This window comes from Rhinolophus sinicus, chromosome 5 (assembly GCF_057876585.1).
Source record: "Rhinolophus sinicus isolate RSI-liver-muscle chromosome 5, RSI-T2T, whole genome shotgun sequence".
In the NCBI taxonomy this organism is placed as follows: Eukaryota; Metazoa; Chordata; class Mammalia; order Chiroptera; family Rhinolophidae; genus Rhinolophus; species Rhinolophus sinicus.
The window spans coordinates 23,019,346-23,045,555 of NC_142505.1; the positions used below are offsets into that span (position 1 = coordinate 23,019,346).

The 26,210-nt window shown below is 39.4% G+C and overlaps 1 protein-coding gene across 2 annotated transcripts in view; it reads right to left on the minus strand.

The window, feature by feature from the left end:
- Positions 1 to 26,210, minus strand: part of RARB (retinoic acid receptor beta) — a 670,351-nt gene that overhangs the window by 134,822 nt on the left and 509,319 nt on the right. The gene's annotated exons all lie outside the window — the stretch shown is intronic.

Consider the following 26,210-nt stretch of genomic DNA (forward strand, 5'->3'; position numbering starts at 1 on the left):
ATGGATTTCAGTTCATTTCTTTCTCACCAGTGAATTCATAGACCTCTGCCCCCAATTCAGCAATAACATGAGCAAAGACAAGCCCACAAAACCAGTTGTCATTTTAAGTACAGCGGGAGAGCCAAGACACAAAGTCAGATCTTTATAATGCAAACCCCAAGCTCTTTACACTTTTGTTTCCCCTAGCTTCTGATGCACTTTGAGTTTCAGAAAAAACTGGTTTGACCCTGTTGCTCATTTAACCAAAAGCAAATTTCCTGAGGATGAAGAAAGAAAATGTCCAAAGTAGCCACTCAGCAAGTATATGCGGAGGACCTCTGGCACACAGCCATAACTGATATTCATTTATAATAATATTGGCAAGATCTTTGATACTCAAAGACTGCTCACTGAAGAACTTATTAGAAAACATAGTATCAGGCCCCAGCTCAAGCCCATGGAATCAGAATCTGCATTTGAATAAAACCCCCAGGTGACCGAATGTACAACGAATGTTTGAGAAGCACTGCTTTCCACTAATGATGGCACAGTCAAGTTGCTCTTTACTCTAGATTTAAAAATACATGATTTCCCCCATCTCACTATTTAACTACCCAAATTCCATGGGAAATAGAAATTCACAGAATGTAAGACTCAAGTATTCTCCCATCCCACCTCTCCAGATTTATGTTCAAAGCCAAAGCAAGACCTGGCCCTATTTCTATTACAAGCAAAAATGCTCATAAAGTATCATCGAAATGGGGAAAGGAGTGATTGACGTGATCAAATAATGTTCCAGAATCCTCCACTTTCCAAATCACTTCACAATACAGATACAATCCAGAGGAGAACATTGCCAATTGTTCCACTGCTCATAGTCTCCCAGATTGGATATTCTGCTGACTCAGTTGTCCTATAACCAAACTTTCAGCGGGTCAACTCTACCATGTAAATATACCGGTAATCCATCCTGGTCTCCCATCCTGCTGCCACACTAGGCTGGTAATGCACCTCAATTACTGCAACAGCCTCTTCACTATATCTACTCTTATACCCCAGGGCCCACACTTCAAAAAAGCAGTCAGGGTAATTGCTCAAAAAGTTAAAATCAATCCCTCTCACTTACCTGCCTAAAGCTCTCCATTAGTCACCAATTAGATCAAAATCAACTTTCTACTATATGTTATGAGGCTCTTCATGTCATGGACCATTACCAACATCACCAAATCCAATGATTCTCGCAATTTATTGATTTCTAAACACTTGGCTTCTATTCTATCTCTTGAATAGGCCAAGCTCTCACACCAACTTAAGGCAATTGCACACTAACCCTTTCCCCTACCTGGAAATTCTCAGACTTTCACAAATCTGGTTTTTCTCACCTCTTAGATCTTAAAGCAAATGTCACTTTTCTCAGACATGACTTCTCTAAGTAAAATGCCCTATCGCGCTCCTCACTCCTGGTCACTATATCCCATTATTTTATTTTATTGTCTGTAAAACTCTAACTAATGCCTATATTTAGAATGTTTGTTTGTGTACAGTTTTATATTATACCTCTGCCACAACCTCAAATATGGGCTTCGTGAAGCCAAGGAACTTAGCTACATTTTTCACAACTGTGTTCCAGGCCTAGAAGAGGTCCTGGCACATAGTAGGTAGGTAATCAATAAATATTTGTTGAATTAATAAACTTTTTCCTTTTTGTTCTTCATTCCAAACACTAAATGTCCCTATAAGTTGTTAAATGATAAAATTGGAAACCAAATAGCTTTCATATACTCATTTGCTTCCTTAAAAATGTAATTAATTATCCATTTGGAATAGAATCAACTATAATTATAGTATTTTCATAATTCAGAAGAATGTTGGAATAAATTCATTAGAGTAGCGCAGGTCTAGTAGATAAATCTATTAGAGTCTTTACTGGTTAGAATCGATTTGGAAGGAAGAAAGCCCTAACTCTGGATAGCTTGGCACAATTATGTCAAGTGTTCCATAGATGGCTTGGCATCTGAGATGTCACTAAAGCTTATCAGATCAGCTATCAGGCTGTAAATGTAAGTGTTCCTCACTCTAATCAACTTCTCTGAAAACAAGTGAGTAGTAATGACATCAAGAAAAAGACAGTACTTGTTAAAAGTACAAAATAATACATTGCTCTTTGTAAAAATCCAAGAAAACAAACACACAATCCCACACAATGTTTTCACTCCAAGAAAATCACCGTTATCATCTTGGCATATATCTTCCAGACCCTTTTTCTATGCATATAAATGTTTTTGGTATGTTTGTTTACTAAAGTAGAAGTATACCGTAGATTCTATTTGGTACTTTAATTTTTTCTGTCATGAGTTTAGTTTATTTCCTTGTCAATAAATATTTTTCCCACAAAACATTCCACTAGGATGGACATCTTTGTAGCTAATCTCAGTACATACCTAATTATTTCCTCAGGATAAATTCTTAGAAGTGGAATTATTAGTTCAAAAGATATGGTTATTTAAAAATATTTTGTTAGTTTTTAAAATTCACGCTGGTAAACTAACTTCTAGAAAGCTGTGTCAATTTACATTCCTAAAATCAATAAATGAGCCTTTCCCTAGATGCCTCTCAAATCTTTTTGATCGGTTCTACTTGTGTGCCCCAATTTCCACCCAAGTATTTTCAACACTCTGACAAACCCCTGTCGTCACCACTATGATTGACCCTGCATTGTGTTCTCCACAGAAGCAGTGTGCAGAGTGTGTGTTCTAATGTCCTACTCGCTCTTGTAGAACAGCTAATCTGGCTTGACTAGGGAAGTTGTAAATAGAATTGTTAGAGCTGGATTCAGCTGTCAGAGCTATGCCCTGAATTTCAAAAGTGGGTGGTAATTTCCATAAATATGCCACTTCAAATACTTGTACTTAAGGGAGTCCAGCATTTCACCCGCCTAAAAAGAAGAAACAGAACTCTAGGCAATTTAATACCCAAGAAACTTGGGGCAGAGTACACAAAAAGGGGGAGGCCTCAAAAATCCAAAACTATATTCTACAAAGGTTGGAAAAAGCCTTTTTCTATGGATGAGAGTCATGGTAAACAAATGAATGAATCCAGAAGGCTTTTTCTAAACAGCTACCATGAATGACAATGTTCTATTGTAAGCAATCAACAGTGAAAGCGCTGGACCTTTATTAAGGCTGTGGTGATTTCACCAGAAATACTATGAACTTTTCCATATCTGTACAATGGATGTTCCTGTGTTCAATCACTTATTTCTGCTGAGCAACTATAACATACCAGGCATCATGTAATATACTACGGACAGTGCACGGTATAATCCCTTAGCCTTGACAAGTTTGGCTAATAGAGAGTAAACCAACAATTAAAATAGAACGCAGTAGTTCCCAAACTTGGCTGTACATCAGGACTACTTGGGGAGCTTTCAAACATCCTGATATGCTGGTTGTATCCCAGACCCATTATGCCATAACGTATTGGAGCTAGGCATCAGTGTTTAAAAAAAAAAAAAAAGAAATTCCAGGTGAATCCAAATTGCAGCAGTTTAGGAGTCACTGATATGATATAATGACAAAGGGGCTTCAAACTTTAGTCAGACACAGGAGAAATCAAGGGAGGCTTCTCAGAGGAAGAGACCAGGCTGTGTTTTAAAGAATGAATTGATTCTTTCTATGTGGTTCGAATTTGAATCCTACAAATGCCAGAAATGAATCCTATACAAACATAAACAGAAAAGTCTTATATGTGACAAGAAATAATCATCGTCAGAAAAATGTTTCTACTGGTAGTAAAGAATATTTGATTGTATATATTCAAATATCACCATCAAAATTGGTAATTTATGGCCTTTATTTCCTTTGTATGGCCTATAACACAGAATAATGCAAAGCAAAAAAAGAAAACATTTCAGTGGTGTACTCAGATTGCCAAAGCTAGCCTCAAGCAAACATGCCAAAACAAGTTGTAGAGTTACAGCCAGAATATGGCTGTAACCAACATAAAAGCAGAACTTGTACTTTATTGCAACCTCTGGCCTTTTTGGTAATGTAGCAAAATACACTTTGACAAAGTTTATTAGCACTCCTCTTCCACTTCTGTCTCCCCACCCTGCCACCACCACCAAGACAATGGTAAACAAGGGAGGTAGACAGCTTGATGGCTCCCCTTTGAATAGTCATTTTGGTATTTAAGGTAGCTACAGAGTGCGTGGCCATTGATCTGTTCACTGTCATCCTGCTTAAATCAATAATCTATTAGTCCCTTTAAATTAGAGTTAGATTCATCAAATGCCCTTGAGAGGCCTCCAACATTTTGTTCCGTATTCCAGACAAGCAGAATCAGTCCATGGAATGATAAAATTTTTGCTCAAAAACTCTGCAGGCTCAGCAGACAATGTGTCCTGTATTAGCTCATTCAGCGATCTCAGGCAGGCCAAAAAAGCAGTTTTTAGACTTCCCAGGGGGAAAAGCGGCTTGTGGCATTCAATAAAACAAGTACACTCCAACCATCCTGATGTGATTTCAATTTGGGGAAGGAGCCTTTGAGGAATAATTTGGATCTGCTTTTTGACTCCTGCTTTTATTTATTTTCTTGCTTACTTATTGACTTATTCAGTTCTCTTTGGTGATTGCATCCCTGACAAGCAGTAGCCTCCGATGTGGCATCTAAACTGCTAACCAGATGGGCTGCCTTGCTTCGTCAGGGAATGTCCAAAACAGAGAAACTTCTGCTACTTGTGCGAGGTGGATGCTTGGCTCCGTGGGTTCCTGCCCAGAGCAGAGTCAGCACCAGAGGTGCTGAGGGGGTCTTCTCTGGGCTGCACACATGCAAAAGAAGACAGCATGCTGAAACAAACCTGCACGGACAGAAGCTTCCAGCCTACATTTTAAACCTCCCAATCCCTGCAACATAGAGATGACTGTCACTGAGGAAAACAATGCTAGAATCACTTTCCTTGTATAAAAATTCATAACTGGTCTTGTTAGCCTCAAAGTCAGTACTCCTCAAAGTGTGGTCCAGACCAGCAATCTGCAACTGAATTCCTGGGGGTAGGGCAGCAGGCATTTCCTTTAGTGATGTTCAGACTATCTATGGTGAAGGACCATTTCTTACCCTGTACCCCTAATCCCTCCTGGATTGATAAAATTCAATAAATGCAAATCTCTACAAAAACTATATAAATAAAATGGATCTCTAAAAAGAAGAAATTAAGAAAAAGATTCCAAAACACAAGTTCCAATATGAAAAAAATATTAATAGACATAAAATTACTCTGTCCAATTGTTATAAAAGTTTCTAAACACTTTCTCTCAATCTCTACACTTATCTCATTGTGGGCTGGCCGTAGGCCATTTAGGAATGGACACCGGTCCACAGATGGATTTCGAGAAGCACTATTCTCAAGGAGTTCAGAGGTTGTTGACAAAATGAAAACAAACTAAACGAAATCTCCTCCAACGGAGATGGTACGAAAGTAGCATGCCAATGCTCCCAGTGACACAGCCTTCTTAAACATGGCCACAACTCTGGGGGTTAATGCATTTCCAAACTAAAAGCAAAAAAAAAAAAAAGAAAGAAAGAAAAAGGAAAAAAGAAAAGAAAAAAAATTAATGCTGTTGCCTGTTAAGAGGACTTGGCACTTACAAACTTAACTCACCTGAGAAAACACAGTATAAATGTCCTTGTTGTTACAACACACCTGAGTGTCGTTTAAACACACAGAAAGTCTTCAACAATAGCTCCCTTCACAATTCCTAACATGCTTGGCATTTTTCTAAAGGTTAGATTAAGTAGCAGATACCATTTTTAAGAGAGAGCTCGGTATACAGTATTTTTCTTTGTGAGAACTAATTTACTGCTGGCTAAATCATGTTGACAGATTTCAGGATTTTATGTTGGGCCTGATTAGAGGCAGGCAGGCATCTTGCATTATGAAAGCCCTGCCTTTTTACTAGAACCTTCCACGATTAAGACAGTATTTTAATGCACTCTCTGGGCAGCTGAGCTTTAAAAGAAAAAAAGAGTTGTAAAGCAAAAGGCATTTCCTGCATGGCCCCAGGGGAATTTTGAGCCCAGAGCTCCGGACCCATCGGGAGGGAGTAATTTCAGCTAATTAAGGGAGAACAGCAAAGTGTTGCATTTGGTCAAAACATTTTGGGCTTCATTTTTGTTGGCACCAAAGAGAGCCGGTCTGGATTTTTTCCCCCTTTTTCTGTGTATTCACTGCAGGATCGCAAGGCCCACAGCTCACATACATTAGGGAGAATGTCAAAGGAAACGCCAAAGTTCAACTAAAGTACAAGTAATTAGAACCAGATTCTCCGTTGCGTGCGTGTGCGCATGCGTGTGAGCACGCGTGTGGACATTTTATTAAAATATAATTTACATGCCTCCAAACGTTAGAGTAGGGGCAAAAGAACGCCATACGGTCGCTCGTTTAATTTTCCCGTCGCCTCTTGGAGAGAGGGTCTGCTTTTAATCATCTTTCAAGAGAAGCGGTTTGTTTCCACACACATGGATTTTGCAAATCTGTGAATCGCGTTCTGAAATTAGGTAATTGCCAAACAGGAAAAATGCTGCTTTGAAATGGTCTTGCCGCACACTGCTGCTAGCTCTGTTGTTATTAAGCAGCTCCAAGATTAGTCCCGGGTTTGGGGCAGGCAAGGAAAGGAGTGGGAGGAGAAGGCAAACTTCTTCGCGGGGCTTTGGCAGTCTTGACTCAGTAACCTGCCCGTGACCCTGAAGGAGTGTGTGTTTGCCCGGGTCACCCAGGATCCTGGCCGAGGGCTGCAGTTGGGGTATGAGAATCCCTGCTATTCTGACGACGCATGCAACAGGTGCTGAATGCTGGCAGGGGACAAAAGCAGGGGCGGGTGGGGGAGAACGACTTTGATTTTTGACTCCTGCAAGAAAACCGTCCTTTGCAAAATGTGTTCCCAGGCCAGCAGCATGTCCATCACCTGAGAACTCGCAGCTCCACCCAGAAATGCCTGCCAGTCAAAACAGGCATCTTAAGAAAATCCCCAGATAATTCTTAGGCACATTAACATTTGAGACACCCTGACTTAAAAATGTCAGCTTACTGTCCTCACCTCCCCAGAATCCCACACGTTTCGCTGAGTCAATTTGGCGTGGGAACTCGGTGAGCTTCCCCTTTGCACAGGTCCTCCCTACAACTCCACCTTGTTAAGTACTTAATATGTTAAGATCTTCAAGCTGAGTGTGTGCTTACGCTCACCAGAAGCCTTCGTTCTCTCCCACGGAATTTTGGCAGTGGATTTTAGTTGGCCGAGGGTTCAAAGTTGCACCGGAAGAGTTTGAACTAATAATATCTACGATTCACTGAGCCCTTACTGTGTGCCTGAGGTTGTGTTAAGTGCTGTATGTGCATTAACTCATTTACTCCTCCCCAAACCACCGGGAGGGTAGGAACCGGGAACTCTGCACCTTAGAATTAGGATATTTAAAGACACGCAGCACCTCACTCCACCTGGACAGAAGAGATTTAAATGGCTTCATATATATTCTTATTATTTTACAAAAACCCACAGCTTTTTAACTTCTTCCTCATTTATTTTCCATCTCCCTCATTTATTTCCTTTGCTAGAAAGTCACTGGCTGTGGTCTAGTCAGGCCTATTGACTCTTTGAGAACAGCGGAATTGTGTGCCTCCCTTTCTTTTAATTCACAGTTACAATTTTCCAAACACGATTTGATTCCAGACATAGTTAAATTTGACAAGATAGTTTGGGCCTTAAAGAGAGAGAGAGTAGGTTCAATATCCACTAATCACTCTGTATTGCTGCTACACCTGCCTGGGCTCCCGGCCAGTGGCACAAATTATTCCCGAGACTGACTTTTACCATGGGAAGTGCTGTCATATTTTCATAAGGGACCGTGATACATTCAACACCTACATTTCATTTTTATAATGTGCTTTCTGCTTCAAGGAACATAGTCGAAAATTATCTCATAGGTTGTTTTGGGTGACATTTTTAACAGACGATGCTTTATATTACTATTTTCTGGCACAAAACTAAGAAAGCTGATGACAGGGTTCAAATAAATTTTCCCTTAAAATCACTTAGCAAGCCAACCCATCTAACTACTTATTAATGATCTGAACTGCGAGGTATCAGAAATGGAACTGGATTAAAGGAACAAATGCCGAAACAGGTCTCAGGAGTTGTATGTGGATGAAACTAATGGCATCGCAATGTTAAGGTCCATCCTCCCCACCCCCACCCCCACCCCAGAGTTTATCTCAACACCAAACAATTTAGTTACATATTTCACTTCTCATCAGGATTCCCATCATTTCTAAAAAGCAATTACTACAGTAATAAATGACATTCTCTCGGTTCAAATTTCTTGCACACACAGATTAAAACACAAGCATTCAAATGTATATCATCTCAGATACACAATTCTTGGTTTATGCACTGTAAACATATTTGCAAACTACACTGGTGCCAGCCTTACAGAAAAGTAATGGGGAGATACTTTTTGGAATATTTCGGGAAGATGACAATGAAATTATGCTTTCTCACATGGGGATCCTTGCCGTTCTTCTGAGGTCTGAGAAAGTTCAAGTACGATTACATTAGAATTGAGCCAAATGCCTTTTAACAAAATAATGCTCTGCTGACTTGGTTATGTTTGCTGCTAAGAAGTTTTGTTTTGTTTTTTACAGGTATATACTCATATTAGCAGTCTCAAAATAACTTTTAAACCAATGTAATCCTCACTATGTGGGTGTTCCTGGTTCCTAAAAAGGACGAAAACACCATGAGCATACAGAAAATTATGTGTAGGGAATGATGGGGAGGTCACAGGCTTTGCTGCCGGATGGACCTGGATTTGAATCTCTCTTCTGCTACTTACTAATTTAAAGGTCACATAGTTTTTTCTACTTCTCTGAGCTCTAGTGTCTCCTTTATAAAAATGCAGACAATCCTAAAATTCCTGTTAGTGAGTTGGTGAAAGGGAGACGGTGTTTGCAACTTGCCTGGCGTACAGTAAGTGCTTAACAAGTGATAGCCAATCCGGATTTCCACTCACCCCCCTACATTTCCCTTTTACTTTCCTTAGTCTTAACCAACCCCGATTTTGACCCCCCACTTCCCTGAGAGACATTCTTCAGTATCTGGAGACATTTTGGCTATCATAATTGGGAGCCACTATTGGTATTTGGTGGGTAGAGGCCAGAGATGTTACTAAACATCCCATAATGCACAGGACATTCCCCTGCCCCCAAAATGAATTATCAGGTCCAAGTTATGAATAACGCTGAGGTTCAAAAACCCTGATCTAGGGTAAGCATGCTACTTGTGGGGAGACTTTAGGATAAAGGAGTGAGACAGCAAATAAAATAATTGCTGCATAGTCCTAAAGACAAGAAGGCATAAGCTCAGTTCCTAACTCTGCCTCTAGACAATCACCTCATCTTCCTGAGCCTCAGTTTCCTAATCTAAAAAATCAGAGATGACAAGCGTGCTTAGTACATTGAACGGTTTACATTGTCTAAACTACAGAACTATAAAAACACAAAAATCATAGCTAATATTTCATTATTAGAGTATTTGGGGAAATGTAGTTAAGCCACATCTTAACGTGACTAATACTGTTACCTTAGAAGATGATAGAAACATCTTTAGAGCCTAGTCTAAGGACAACTTACAACAATATTAATAACTGAAAATTATGGAGCATGGCCTCTGGGCTAGCCACCACCCCTATTCTGTTCTGACCATTTTACGTACATATACTAATTCACTTGCTTCTCAATGATCTTATGAAATAGCTAGTCTTAGTATTTCTTTTTTAAACGAAAGAAACTGGATACCCAGGGAGTTTAGATAACTTGCTCAAGGCCATACAGACCGAACCTTTGAGCAGACATTTGAAGGTAAATGGTCTTGGTTTGAAGGCACATGGTCTTGGGTTCAAGAGAACGGGTGTGACCCAGGGGTTGGGAGAAGACAATGACATCCTCGCTATGACTTCCCAGAACTTCTTTGCAAGAGTCTGACAAAATCCCTGGCAGCAAGTTTGAGAATACTATATAGACTACGTCTAAGTCAAACACACAGTTACCCCAGCATAAGGACCAAAAGTCAAACTGGACAACTAAAAAAGAAAGAAGCGAAGGGGACAGAAATAAAGCCCTTTTTTTCCCCCCAGTCAGAGCAATAAAGTAGGAAAGTCCCCCAGAAGCAAACACAGGAATTAGAACACACACACACACACACACACACACACACAAAACCTTCCCAGCATCTTCCCTGCTGAGAAACCAACTCCCAAGCAGGCAGAATGGCAGCAGCTAAGACCACGGTTCCAAAGGCCGTTGGCAATGCTCCAAGGGCGTGTGACTACACACGGAGAGGAACAGTAACTCAGGCCAAATGTGGCTATACCACCAGTTTCAGGGCTCTGCTGGAGTGGGGGTTGGTGGGAGGGCTCTAGACCCCCCCCATCCCTCAGCTGGTTCTCCATCTCATGCCAGTGGGCCATATGCACTCCCTTAACCAAAGTTTATTTGGCACAAGAATGAAGCCAACATCCAGAATTCTAATGTTGTGTGATAGCTCTTCTGTCACTGTCTACAGTTTTGGAATGCCCCAAATGAGGAGCTGAGGTACTCCTTCCCTGAGGACCAGGGTGTGTGGGAAGAGCGAGTAGAAGCAGAAAGGTAGTAAACATCCCTACCAAACCTTCTAGGTGAGTCATATGAAGATTTTGTTGGTTCCGGAGATGAGTGTAACACACCAGTTCAAAAGGATACAGTTGGGAATATTTTTTTTTAATGGGAATATTTTATTTTAAAAAGATTCTTAAGTTTCTATATGGAATTGTTCAGATTACAGAAATGCTATAACATTGATTTTTTTTACTTCCATGACAGTGATTTCTCAGTATTTCTTGATGTGAGAAAGATGAGAATTTCCAAGTGCTTTAAGTTTAGTTGTTTAAAAAGAAATTGCTAAGGAAAACTTAAAAAAAAGAATTCAAAGAAATTTTCACCCATCTCTCAACTGTAAGCAGGCCTCAAGTCTCAAGTGTTTTTGGATATTCCTTCCTTCAGGAAACATTCCATCTTCGCAGACAAGTTGAGGCATGAGGTTGGAAGTGTGACCTCTGGAGCCAGCCTTCCTGGGTTCGAATCCTAGTTCTCCTAGTCACTCGCTGTGTGACTTTGGGCAAGTTATTTAATCTCTCTGAGCCTCAATTTCTCTTTGTATAAAATGATAGTATATCCCTCTTTGGATCATTGTGAGCATTAAATGATAAGTCACTGTAAAGCACTTGGGACAATGCCTGTCACATAGTTACATAAGCAGTTATTTCAAGTATCATCCTTGTGTTGATGTCATGCGGGGTGGCATGCGGGGTCTCTAGTCCCGTTCCCCACATAAGAACACAGGATATGGTGAGGCCAAAAAGGAACACCCACAGAGCCATAGGTAGGGGAGTCATACCACTATATTCTCGATGGCGACTGGGTTGGAGACACAGGAAGCAGGAGACACACGATCCGCAACCTGCTGTCCACTTCTCTTTGGCATCCAACCTCTCTTGCTAGCTGCAATCCGTTGTGCTAACCGCAATCCGCTCTTGCTAGTTTAGCCACCATCTTCTTGCTAGCCCCCCCCCCCCCCCATTTGCTGGTAGCATAGCCACAGCAGTTATATTAGTGGCCAATGGCTCACTGGTTACAACTGATGGCCAACTGGCCACAGCTGATGGCCATCCAGTCATAGTTGATGGCCATTTACTACTTGAGCCAGCACCTTTCCCCGTGAGGCCGAGAGCCTGGAAACTGCACTCCTGGCTCTGTCCCCACAATTGATGAATCTCAATGTTATTCACCTTCCTATCTTTCTCCTACATATCAGTCTCATTACCTTCACTTCCATTTCCCTACTAAAAATAGTTGTCTCTAAGAGATTATCTACAAGCTAATAAGAATAAAGCGAGTTATGCCACCATTGCCTCCTTACTCTCTATCAACTATCCCTTCCTTCCCAGCCTCTCAGAAATTAATCCAAACTATTACAACGACCATCTTCTCATGGGTTTTCCCAGCCCATCCCCAACCCACAGCTTCTTTAAACACCTCCTTACCATAGTGATCGCTCATGGGAAGGCCTTCGACAGTTGTTGGAAACCCAAAGTGGCAAACCTTTGGATCGACTGAATGGGGAAGCTGGGCAGTACAGGGCAGTGACTACCAGCCAACAACATCCAGCTGCTCAGCAAATTACACTGAGCACCTGGTAGGGCCAGACACTCTGCTAAATGCTGAGTTATGAAGAAGTTAGAAGACACCATTCTTGGCCCATGTAAACGGACAACTAAAAATACCAGATTGCAAAAACAGCCCCAAGCTGGAGGAAGGACCTGAGGACTGCCATGACGGGGTATATCAGTCACACACACACAGGCTTCGGCTGCCTTGCCTTTACTTACTCAGTGCTTAAAAGAGTGCTCAGTACACAGCATGAGCTCAATACATGTTAGTTGAAAAAAAAAAAAAAAAAAGAATGAAATCTGCCTAGAAATCTATACAGCCGATAGCAAAGAAATGATGATAGTTGTAGCCGATTCAGCAGACTCTCCTCATAGTGCATGTTATTTGGTGGTGGATGATTTGAGGTGTGTTGTCACCCATTTGCTCCCTCATGATAAAAGTGTGAAGAAGAGCAGGAATTATTGTCATTATTAGTTTTTCAATCTCTAGTATCGCAGGAGGACACTGAAGCTTAGAGAAGTTAAATGACTTGGCGAAGGTCACAGTTAGGAAATGGCTTGATCCAGAGCTGGCCTCCTGAATCCACACACAAGATTATTATAAATAAGAAATAAAGCACTCATTTCTATCCCAAGCCGTCCTATTAATTTTTTAATGTTTTAAGACAAGGTCAGCAAACTTTTTCCGTTAAGGGCCAGATAGTAAGTACTTGAAGGTTTGTGAGCCATATGGTTGACCTCTGTCATAGCCACTCAGGTCTGCCGTTGTGGGGGGTGGGGGGGGAAGCAAGCGCAGACAAGATGTAAATGAACAGATGTGGCATATTCCAATAAAACTTTATTTACAAAAACAGGCTGTAGGCCAGATTTGGCTCAGTTTTCTGACCCCTGCTTTAAGACAAAAGATGTTAAAACTATTTCTTAATATAGTAACTGCACATGTTCCTATAAAATCCAGGCTTTCCTTTGCTTCCAGGGTAAAGAAAAGATTATGATAGCTATATGTCACAGAAATGTGAGAAATATTTTAAGGATGCTAACACCACAGTGTATATAGTATTTATATACACTCTAAATGTATAAGGTCTGCACCTTTCCTTCAAAACTAACCTCATGTATACATTTTTATTAGTTAAGGAGGTCAATATGTCTATCATAAATACAGTTTAAAATTCCTTCCTACATATTCTGTCTATTGGGATTATTTATCATGCCTTGTTCCCTGGCTTAGAGCCAGTCAGAATATGGGAGTTTTAATAAATTTAATCCATTACATGGATTTTTTCAGTGCTCCATGAGACAAAATAAAATGTACTCTCATGGTCATATATGCAATAAACCTGATATGCCACTTAATATTTCATGTCCCATTTTACATTTCAGTTGTGACGGTTTCCAGCTTTCAACGTGCAAAATGACACAGTTTCAGCCATATTTTTGCTCCAATCTGTTTTGGTTCTTTAGAGTACTCCTGAGAATTCATAAATAATAAATCTCACTGTGACTTGAGGGGTAATTATTATTGCTTCCCAATATTCTAAAGAAGTATTGAAGTAATTGTCCACTGACATTATGCCACCCATTTGGCAATGTGAGGTGGTCATGTTTATTTTTATTAGGCCATGTTATCTTGTGGTGAAAAAGAGGTGTGCGTTTATTTCTACAGCTAGATAAGATAGCATGGTAGCTGGTCTCCGAATATGGCCTCCTCAAGAACCATACCTCTAGGGAGCCACCATTGTATGGGCCTTTACCCTTGAATCTGAGCTGCTACTGTGATTTCCTTTTGATCAATGGAAAAGTTATCATCAACTGAAGATTATTTATTGTGGAGCCATGAAGAACCTGTGGTCAGGGCCCGTCTCAACTCTTCCAGAATCTGGTAGATAGTAACTTGACATCATTATGTACTTATCCAACCAAGCTTTGCATACATTCCTTCCAGTTACAAGAGCAATGGAATAATCCCATCCAAAAATAATGAATTAAATTCTGGATGAAAAAGACTACGATAATTGCTTGGCTATGAATTTAAAGACTGTAATGATTAAAACATCATAGTATGAGGCTCTTAAAAAAATAAACAGATCAACTGTAACGCAATGGGTCGTTTTTTGTTTTTTTTTCCTCCAATTGCTTATAAAACTCACTCATATCCACCTGAGCCCACATGTGAACACCACCTGCTTATCACCTGCGCACACCCTCTTTTATTTTGAGATGCAGCTGTCTCCTTATAGGATTGTTGTAGTTTTATTTGTTCCTCCAAGGGACAGATTGAATTAGCCTCCTCACACTGGACATTGCAATTCAAAATAATAGCAAAAGACCTGCAGGTAATGGGCCATAATACTCACTTGATACCCACTAAGGAGGGTTTAGATCACTTGCTCTCTGTTACCTATCGCAAAACATCTGTTTCATATGAGCCAGTTAAAAGTGCATACATCTGTAAATAATAAGCCTGTGTGTGCACATAATTTAATGAATTAGGACATAAAAAGGAATTGAACAGTAGGGGCAAAGCAATTAGAGTAACTGCCCATTTTGTTAAAAATGTATTGTTTCCAGCTTTCACTTGGAAACCCTTTTATTATTTTCTGGGTTCTGAGGCTTCTAACCTTCCTCTTCCCCCTCCCCACAAAGAAAATAAGAGTATACTTTGCATACCATGTTTCCCCGAAAATAAGACCTAGCCGGGCCACCAACTTTAATGCATCTTTTGGAGCAAAAATTAATATAAGACCCGGTATTATATTATATTAATTATATTATATTATATTATATTATATTATATTATATTATATTATATTATATTATATTATATTATATTAAAATAAGACTGGGTCTTATATTAATTTTTGCTCCAAAAGATGCACTAGAGCTGATTGTCTAGCTAGGTCTTACTTTCAGGGAAACACGGTAGTTGGCAGGGGGAAGGAAATGCACATTATGCAAAGCTGAGCTGCGAAATTTCAACTCATTGTCTCGTACTCAAGAGATATGAAGTGGGTACCTGAACTGCTCTATGCCTGGGGACTCTCATGTGTTAAAGGGAGCAGTGACAGTGCTTCCTCTTCAGGCTGCTGTGAAGTTTAGATGATGTAACTCATTTTGCGCACTTGGCAGATAATATGCTCTTAATGGATATTAATTATGATGATGGTGGTTATTCCATTTTTAAAAAAATCAATCACAGCTTGCAACCATTCGGGCTGGAGGACACACACCTTGGTTCAAAAGTTTCTCTTGATCACTGATTTGGTCTCATTTCCATGTACTTCTCATTTCTAGAGATGGACAAAAACGGGGGTGGGGGTGGGAGATGGGGATGGAGAGACAGAGCAGCAGCAATGTCCTGGTGAGCAGGAAGTACTATTAGAAAATCTATTCCGAGGATATCAAAGTGAGTCCCAGAAACCCAAGGAAATATCCCATTCTCATATTCTCAGGCCAGCTTCCCAGCTAATACATTTATAAGAGCTTGCCATACAGCCAACTTGAACCTCCCAAGTTTTGAAAGCTCTCTCAAGTATACTTTAAGGTGTTTTGAACCCACAAATATACAAATAAATAAAAGCAGAATCTACTTGAGATGTTCTGAATTTCGAGTTCATTTTCACTGAAGGATTTTCAGCGTGTTTCCTGAATACCTACTGTGTGCAGGCAGTGGGTTACAAAGGAGACCACATATAAATGAGCAGAAGGCACTCCTGGGTGGCAGATCATGGCATTTTCTAGAATACACGCTGAGGCTTCCATAAAGTATGGCTTGTTCTTTTCTGCCTCCCTGAAGTTTAAGATATTTAAGCAGAGTGAAAGCAGCTGGAAAATGTTAGAAGACACTCTGTGTCCATTTAAAAACCAAGCAGGAATGGAGCACAGGACTGGAAATTGTATGCCACATTGATAGAATTGCTACAAAGAATATAATTAAGTACAGCCCACTGGATTCTGTGAAAATCTTGGTTTAGCTGGGCAAAATAAGTGTTAGCAAAATAAATGCTAAGAATTTGCCAGGCCCCAGGAAAAACAGTTCCACCCAGAAGGAAAACAAGTTAAACAATGACTGAAATCACCGCCCTGAAGTATTCTGTTTACATTCTCCTACAGTCTATTTACCATCTACATAAAGAGATAATTAGAGCTCCTTAATAGCAATAGGAAAGAAGAATAAAGGCTAAACGAAAAGGGAAATGAAAAGAATGAACAAATATTGAAAACATATTAAAAGCTGAAGTATATAACCCGTTTCCCCGAAAATAAGACCTAGAGGGACCATCAGCTCTAATGCGTCTTTCGGAGCAAAAATTAATATAAGACCTGGTCTTATATTACATTATGTTATGTAAGACTCAGTCTTATAGTAAAAATATTAATTTTTGCTCCGAAAGACGCATTAGAGCTGATGGTCCCTCTAGGTCTTATTTTCGGGGAAACACGATGGAGCTCCATTGTTCAGTAAAGTAGCCACTGGCCACATGTGGCTTTTGAAAACGAAATAAAATTAAATTAAATTAAAAATTGAGTTCCTCAGACATATTAACCACATTTCTTGTGTTCAATAACCACACATGGCTAGCAACTACTATATTGGACAACAGAGAATTATAGATAATTTCCATCATTGTATAAAGTTCTTTTGGACAGTGCTGATATCTAGTATACGAGGTCAGACGACTAAGTTCGCGAACTCATCCTAGAAAAAGTGCTACCCTGTTTCCCTGACAATAGGAACTAGCCAAACAATCAGCTCTAAGGTGTCTTTTGGAGTAAAAGTTAATATATTAAGACCCAAATTATATTATATTATATCATATTACATTACATTACATTATATAAGACTGGGTCTTATATAATGCAATGTAATGTAATATGATTTTTACATTAAGATGCATTAGAGCTGATTGTCCGGCTAGGTCTTATTTTCGGGGAAACACGGTACATACCTCATTGTTGAATATCACTATGGTCACCTTTGAAGTACGCCCCTTGGGAAGTTATGCACCGACACAAGTGCTTAGTCCACCCTTTAAAGCAATTTGGGAACTCTTTTTCTGGAATAGCCATCAGAGCTGTCATCAGATTACCCTTGATATCCTGAATGTCATCAAAATGTCTTCATTTCAATATTTCTTTTATCTTCAGGTAAAGAAAGAAGTCATTGGGGGGCAGATCAGGTGAGTAGGGAGGTCTTCCAATACAGCTATTTGTTTACTGGCTAAAAACTCCCTCACAGACAGTGCTGTGTGAGCTGGTGCATTGTCGTGATGCAAGAGCCATGACTTGTTGGCAAAAAGCTCAGGTTGTCTAACTTTTTTCACGCAGCCTTTACAAAACTTCCAAATAGTCAACTTGGTTAACTGTTTGTCCGCTTGGTACAAATTCATAATGAATAATCCCTCTGATATCAAAAAAGTTTAGCAACATGTTGCAACAAGTTCGGGAACTTAATTGTCAGACCTTGTATTAAGGGGTGGTGAGCTTGAACATATCCACTGACTCAAACACAGTTGACTGAGTACTGACCAGAGGTAACAAGCACTATATTAGCCCTGGAAAAACAGAAGTAAAGGACACAATATCTGACCTCAAAGACTTTTCAGGTCAGTAAGGGAATCCAACCAATAAAACAAAACAAATATAAATACACAGTAAAAAGGAGAAATGCGTAGGAACACAGAAAAACAACCCTGGTGACTTTAATGGCAGCTATGGTGGGAGTATTCATGTGTTCCCTGTAGAATTCTTTAAACTCTTCTGCATTTATATGTTTTTTTCATAATAAAGTATTGAGGAGAGAAATCTATTTACTGAGTCTCAGCTATCAGATACTTTAAATACACTCTCTTATTTAAGTCTATGATAAGCTTGCAAGGTAAACTTTATGGATCCATTTGACAGGTTAAAATAAAATTGAGATAGCTTGCAGCTCTAGCTCCCACAGCAGAGGTGTGCATGAAGCCTGCCCAGTTCCACTGTATCACACGACACACTACCTCACTGTACACGCTGTAACACACGGCAGCATCTTATAGATTTTGATCCACTTCCATCTAGAACCCACTACATGACCTTTAGTAAGTCAGTTTGTCCATTTGTCTCTGTTTCCTCAAAATATATCAGTCAACAATTAGATTTCAAACAAAAGAAACAGGTAGAATATGGCATATAAAAATCCAAAATAAAGAACAATATATTGCACTCAAAATATATCTGAAATCACCAAAATAAGAGCATTATAAGAAAGGATAATAATTATTATTATTAATGTAAACTTCATTAAACAGTGATCGTTTTCTTAGGTTTAGGACCCTCTAAATAAAATAGATACTTGAAATAGGTGGCAAATACTAAAATATTGATTCAACTTCGTCATCTCTTAGGAAACCCTCCCCCTTTTTTTAAGTAATGGAAGATACAGTTGTGCCGCTTAACTAAGAGACGCCACCTACATAGCAGGAACCAATAGTACCCATCTCTAGATGAGGGCTATGAGTGAACCACAATAACATGAAAAACCTTATTTCTCATCTCTCAACTTTCTGCAATTCCTCAGTAAACACAAGACTAAGCCTGACCCCAACTCCTGTGAGCTATACAGGACTAGGCCAGCACAGACTTCAATGACAAACAGGATGGAAAACAAAGGACAAAAGAATAAAACAGCCCCATAGTTCCTACCACAGTTTAAAAGGCTGTGGCTTCTATTAGAGAAATAATGTAATCAAAGGAAATGATGTGACTTACAGTTCTTCACCTCTCTTTTTCCCACATTTCCCCAAAACCAAAACATGCCATGGCTCTTTCTCGGTATATTATCAGGGTATAAAATTTTTTTCAGGAATTCTCCACTCAACTGAGAGATGACAGAGTCAAACTGAGCAAGCTGATGACCCTTATGTGAGTAACTGCGCATAGAGGATGGAGGGAAGAACTTTGTGGGATTTAAAACCTAGTCTGCCACTGTGTGATGTCAGTCATGTTACTCACCTTCTCTGAGCCTCAATTTCCTCTTCTATAAAATGAGTATAATCATACTTTCCTCACAGAATTGTTTGTGAGGATTAACCGATAATAAAGTATGTATAGTCATGAGAGTAGAATTTGGGGATTTAACCAGCCAGAAAAACCCAAACTAAAACCCCACAGTAACTCTTCGTGTTAGTCTCTATTGTCAGAAGACAATAATTTCTTTCTTATCATAGGGCATAGAGTACATGATGACTGTTATGGTGGAGTAAAGATGGCTGCACGTTCTTTGTCACTTTACCATTGAAAGGTAGACTTATTGAATCTGGACTGGCCCTGTGACTGCTTAACCAACAGAATATGGTGAAAGTGACTCTATGCCAGCTCTGAACATAGCCTTTAAGAGGGCTGGGGGCTTCTGCTTCCTCCCTCTGGGAATGCCGTCTCAGAATATCAGTGCCACACTATGAGAAACACAAGCCACATGCAACTACTCCAGTTGACAGCCCCAGCTGAGCTCTCTGCTAATAGCCAACATCAACTGCCAGCTGTGGGAGTGAGCGGTCGTGGGCTTCCAGCCCAGTGTACCCCTGGACGATGCAGCCTCAGCTGACATCATGTGGAGCAGAAGATCTACCCAGCTGAGCCCAGCCCATCCACAGAATGAGACAATAAATCATTAGGCTACTAAGTTTGAGGCAGCTTGTTACACAGCAATAAGTCACAGAAACAATGATAAAGAAATGTGATATTTAAAAACTTAATCTAATCAGACCCAACTCCAACGGCACCTTATTCAATAAACATCTCAGGAACATTCGTATGAGAATTTTCAAGAAGCACATTTGAAAGGTGTGCACCTATTTCCTTGCTCAAGATGAGTTTAAAACTCTGCTTTTGTAAATTCATTTACAAATTAACTCTGAGGCACTAGCTACAGAGAATTACCTACAGAAAAACTTCAAGCCTGCTTGGTGTGACAAAAATGTGTAACCCACTTGATCCCTCACTTTTTTCATCAGCTCTAGTTCTCAGCGGTTTTTAAATTTTTTTCCAAGATGAAACTCTGGTTCGAAGTCCTGAGGAGATTCTTGTGTTTGTGTTATAAGGGGGCTGTGTCACAAGGACTTGTGTACACAAGTATCTCCCATACACTGTGAATCCAGACAGAGAAGAGATAGCATTAGATTCATCTTGGTGTCCCCCACAGAACATTTCAGGGAGCCTGGAACATGGCAGACACCCAAGAGTCTTTTGTTGAATGGAACACTGCCAAGATCTAATCCATCAGGGAGTAATAAAAACGTACTGTGCCCCTGACAGCATCCTTGGGCAAAGTGTATTGTGATAACTTTGAAGGTAACAGTGCTCACTTATAAAAGTCAATCCATTTGTACTAAATCTGGAGGTTTGGTAAATGGATGCCAGTGAATCAGGACCACCATGCTATCCAAACTGTGACAAACGGGAAGGACTGTCACCTAAGTTATGAGCCACAGACAGAGGAACCATTTCACTGAGGAAAAGAGATTCTAGCTAAAAAAAGAAATGACTGTTTACTATTAGCCAAGGCACATAAACCACAGGTGTCATGCTGAAATCTGAGCAGAAGTTCTACTCAGTGGCGTCTGTATGTTTTCAGGGTGAGAATCCTCATTTACATTATCTCTAATCTTTCTACAAATCCTGCAATGTAGACATTATTATTCCCATTTCATAGCTGTAGAAATTGATCCTGTGTCAAGTCAGGCCATTTCTATGATCTCAGCCCATCCGGCAGTGACAGGGATACAGGTGGAGAGATGCATGGGAGGGCAATGTGTGAGTGGGATTGCGAAGAACCAGTAAAACTCTCAGAGAGTGACAACTTTTCATAGCCTCGGGGCTGAGGGCACGAAAATCAAGACACCTTCTTCTCTTGAGAGCTCAGGGCGTACAGATGATAGGATAACCTCTGTAAGAGTATTTGCACCTTCCGCCACTAGAAGCCCAACGTGGGTTTCAGGAAACTCTTACCCAATTAGCAGACAGATGCCCTGTTCAATCAGCATCTTCCAACTTTCTCCGCAAAGCCAAACCTGTTCATCTTCTCTCTAGTTCCTATTGTTTCCTCTGATAAGCAGGGCCCCAGTGAACAATTAAAGCTTTCAATAAATAATCTCTAAGCACATTCATTTGATTGAGTGTTATTTGATACAGCAGTTAGTTTCAATGGGGCAGTTAATATTGATCACATAAAGTACTCCAGACAAACATGAAACAGTTCCAGAACTCCATGGATTATTACCCTTTATCTGCCAGTCATCTGGGTTACTTGTAATGGTCATGGAATTTAAAATCAATAATAACAATTAGTGTTCTGTACACCAAAACGGATGAATCATGTGAAATGGGTTTTCATATAAAATCAAAGGTAAAGCGGGCCTGTAACACGGAGAAAGGCTTCTGAATTTCCAGGACACATTTGGCAAGGTACTTTCAAGCAAGTCTTCAAAACGGGCAGCAAGAGAGAAAGAAAGGTATTGAGAAGATGTGGCCATAAAAACTCCTGTAAAACCCCTGACACTCCTAACGCAAAAAGATGAAGCATAAAAGATAAAAGTGATCAAAATGAGAGTTAACAAACGTAGTAAAATTAATGGATTGGTAATTTACTTTCACTGAGATGCGTTTCTAGGCACCTTTTTCCAGCTTCCTATTCAAAGGCATTAATCGTGATTTTTTTTAATAATAAAATGGCAACAACGGTATTTTAGCTCTGCGGCCCCACCACTGTAATGTCTGGATAATTAAAATGCAAAGCAACAGAGAAATGTTTCATCATTAAGCTGTAACCAGCACACGATGTGAAATCATCCATTCCAAAGACTTGTTTTTCATCAATTATTTGTTATTTATCTGATGTAAATATAAGGAGGACTAATTAAAATGTATGCCTTTTTATACAGCTCCTTGTCATTAAAGCCAATGAAAGCATTCTGAGGACCATAATGAAATAATTATGTTTGCCTTTAAGAATTCTCTTCAATAACACATGGCAGTACTGAGCTAAATTAAAACATCAGGAACTAAATTTCGCTTTCCTCCATTTCCATTTTAGTTAATTATACCCCCAAGCTTTCCAATAGACCAGACCCTAAAATATCTTTTGAAGCTGAAATGGCCTTCAGATCATCAGCCTTTTTATAATTATGGACTTTGATGACAAGACAGATACTGTAGACCTGAAAGCTTTAATATTTTTGAGAATAGGGATTTATTATATGAGGTCTTCATTTGCTCTGCAAATTCGAGAAAAGTTGTGATAAACGCGATCCAAATCTTCTCTTCCCAGTTAATTGATACACTGGTCTTATCTGCATCATTCCTATCACAGTCTTTTGAATTCAGCTATTTTCTTTTTTTCTGATTTAGTAAAATGTCAATCTGTGGTGAACAGTAATTGATCAATAACAACAAAAACAGACATTTCACTAAATCTGAGTCAAATTAGGAGAGTAATTCCTTATTCAAAACTAAAACTTAAAAAAAAAAAAAAGAAGGAATATTTAAGAATAGACTAAGGAGAAACTATGAATTCCAAAACATAAAATAGGACACTTTCATTCGAATTTTTCCTTCTCCACACCTCAAATCGGAGATACTTGTGAAAGAAAAAGGAAGAAAAAAAAATTTGCATTTAAGATGGAAAGACGGAAAGAGGGGAGGAAAAACTGCTCAGAGGTTTCAGGGCTGTGGCAAATGAAATGGCTTTTACAGTCCTGTCATATGATGCAGATGGGGGTGGGAACATGGTACTTAGAAAAGTGAACAGGAGTCCCAGGGATTAACTCTGGCAATGTGAATTCCCTCCCATTTTGTTCTATATGGGGAGTTGGCATGGTTAGTGAGTGATAATATTTGGTGACTGCTGGATAGACTGTCTTATGAGACATCAGAGGGAAACTGTTGACAGCCAAGAAACAAATACCTATTATATGACAAACTGCTATTATAATCTCAATCCATTTTTATTAAAATCACTCCCTCCCCTCCCCCAAGTTATGCTTTGCTTTGTTTAGAAAAATCTCCTTTTGGGAATGAGAGCCACTGTCACCCACTATCACTCGTGTTAAAATGAGCTTCTCCCCATCTGAGCTGGTTCACTTCAGCAGCTACTGTGGGAGGCCTGGGGCTCCTGGAATCCCTGTGCCTTGACCAGAGGAAATGCTTGGCCAGACTGAGTCGCCTTGCTAACATCAGTTCCTGTTATCCTCGCCTTATCATGCAAGGGACCAAGAGTCTTATCTTACTAAATGGGCCCCTTTTCAGCTCCCCACCCTGCAAGGCCAGAGAAATATCTAGTCAGCAGTTCCACTGCCTGTTTGAATTCCCATCAAAGAAGCTCTGAAAGCTCAAGATAAATGACATAATACCTGCAGACTCACCCTCTACTGTTTCCTAGGTAGAGAGAACTTTTGCAACTTTTTTTTTTTTTAAGTCATGTAAAAGGGTTTAAGGGGTGGGATGGGACTGGAGACATGCTTCTTCATGATGAAGTAAGGAAGCTGGGAAGGAAGAAGAGAATTCAGGGCAACATATTGACTGATGAGGTTGTGTTATTAGATCTTATAGATGGGGCAGGTTATCTCATCTCCTAGTTAACAAGTGGTACTTAGGCCAAGCCACTTACAGACAGAATACTGATAAATCTGAAACCAGGGTTAACTCTGCTCTCGTCTCCCCATCACCCTATTCCCAACGTTTTAAGAAGAAGCTCGCAAAAAACTGATACAGATTTGTGCATAGTAATTCAATGTAATAATTCCACCACCTTCTCTACTCCCAACACACACGCACACGCACTAGAGTCAGAAACCCAATCGTAATATTAAAATCCATTTTGCAAGTGAAGTCTTCTATTCATAGACCTATAGTTTGCCACAAAAGGAATTCATGTTCAGAAGAATGGCCCAGAAGCACGAGGCGATTTTCAGTAATGATAGAAAAATTAAGCTGTGAGCGCTCTGGTTATACTGACCATAGAATACAAACAAAGACTTTCTATGCCACTCCTGGGTTCAAGGGGCAGCCTGGGAGATGTCGTAATATTGAAATATCTGGCATATTTCAGTGATTTATGTGGGAATTGTGGCAGTATATTTGAAAGTGGGTTATTCTAGAAAATCAGAGATGTATGATTGCCACAACTACCCTGTAATTTGAAAGGCAAGATTCCACATTAATATCTTTTGGAAAGGTTTTTAGCCAAGATTTTTCAGATTAACCTTAATCAAAACTCCCATTTCCGAAATAATCTATTTAATTGATAGTTAACTGAATTTATATTAGAACATTTAAAGTATAAAAATGTCATTTAGGGAAAGATTTATTGGCACTTACGTGTACCTCAAACTCAATAGAAGATTCTTTTTAATATGTTCTAAAGTGAACACTGTATTTATTGTTTAATAAGTCCTGTGCGACTTGAAAAGAGTTTTATATTTTGCTTCTTGATTTTATATCTCCATCTGCCTCCCAGAAAGTTACTTTCTAACTAAAAATTCCCAGCTTTTAAAAAAACTGATTTTAAAGATTTTAAATTCCTTGAGAACAGAATTTATAATTTTGATCATTTATCATGTTCTTCTGTTCTGAAATAGTTTATTGATGCTTGTGGAATATATAAAGGAGAAAATGGTAAGGTTTTCTTTCCCTTTCAGCCAACTCAGGGGCTTAACATGTTGAACATAAATTATAAACATCTGATATCCAGAAGAACTTTCTTTTACTTTTATGCTGTAAAGAAAAGTTCATGATGATACTGACTGGTTATATATGGTCAAAGCCAGGTTTCCAGAAATGAGAAGAAAACTGATTCAGGTCAGCTAACCTCTCAGAAATTGCCATTCTGGTCATTTATCTACTAAGAAAAAAAAAAAAACGCCTGGTCCAGTGCGACGGCTTTGCATTTGGGCTGGAGAATCAAATTCTAAACTAGAGCTTCCAAATCAATTCCATAGCCAAAGTTTAAGCGGACAGATGTCTACCTCTTTTGCTGTTTTATTTTTGGAATCCACTCTTTTCTGGCGATAAAGTTTAAATTCATTCATTTTTCTTTTCTTCTAAGTTGCCTGTCAATACTTCCCTACCCAAAATACCAAGTCATCTGGATATTGACAGTATTTATTTTAGTATACATTTTTTGGGGAAAACTGAATTTTCTACTTGTTTTCAATCCACCCTGCCCTCTACTCTCTGAGATTTAAGCAAAAGTCCCTTTTCTTTTCTTCTCTCTGATGGTATTAGTTACCATCGTCATGTGGCCAAGAAGCAGAAAATTATGTCCTACTTTAGAAAAACAATTGAGCCTTTTCAACGAAATATTTATTCAAAACCCCATTCAATTCATATGGTGGCTGTCAGTCTTTATTTAGTCTCTCTTTCAGAGGGTATCTTTGATTTTGCCACTTTGACCCCAATTTATATCTCACTAGGAGAGAATTTAATACTGTTTAATACTTAAAATTCAGGTCCCAGGGCTCTGAAAAGGGACTTTTTCATTCCTTAATCATACATTGCTACAGTTTATTTGTTGCAAACAGATTATTTCCTCATTAATGAGCAAAATGCTATTTCAAAAAGAAAATATTTTCTGTCTCTCTCTTTCTTTTTTTTTTTTTTTTTTTTTTTGGGTGTGTTGAGTAGGGATAAGGCAAGGATAAGGGCCAAGAAGTTGTCACACTCATGATTTTGCTGAAAGCAACTATATTTAGATCACAAATATTAGGATTTATCCTATGCCCACTGAGCAATTAATACTGAAAACATCTGGAGCAGCCTAAAACCAAGATAATCCAGGAGGCATCTGAACAGAAATCTAGTGACTCCATACCTTCCAGGGGCAGTCTTAAATCGTATTATTTATACTGCATTCCCTTAGTAGCTCACTAATCCTGACTTCGCATTTTTATAACCAGCAATTCACAGGCCTTGCTCCAACCAGCAGCTGGTTGACATATCAT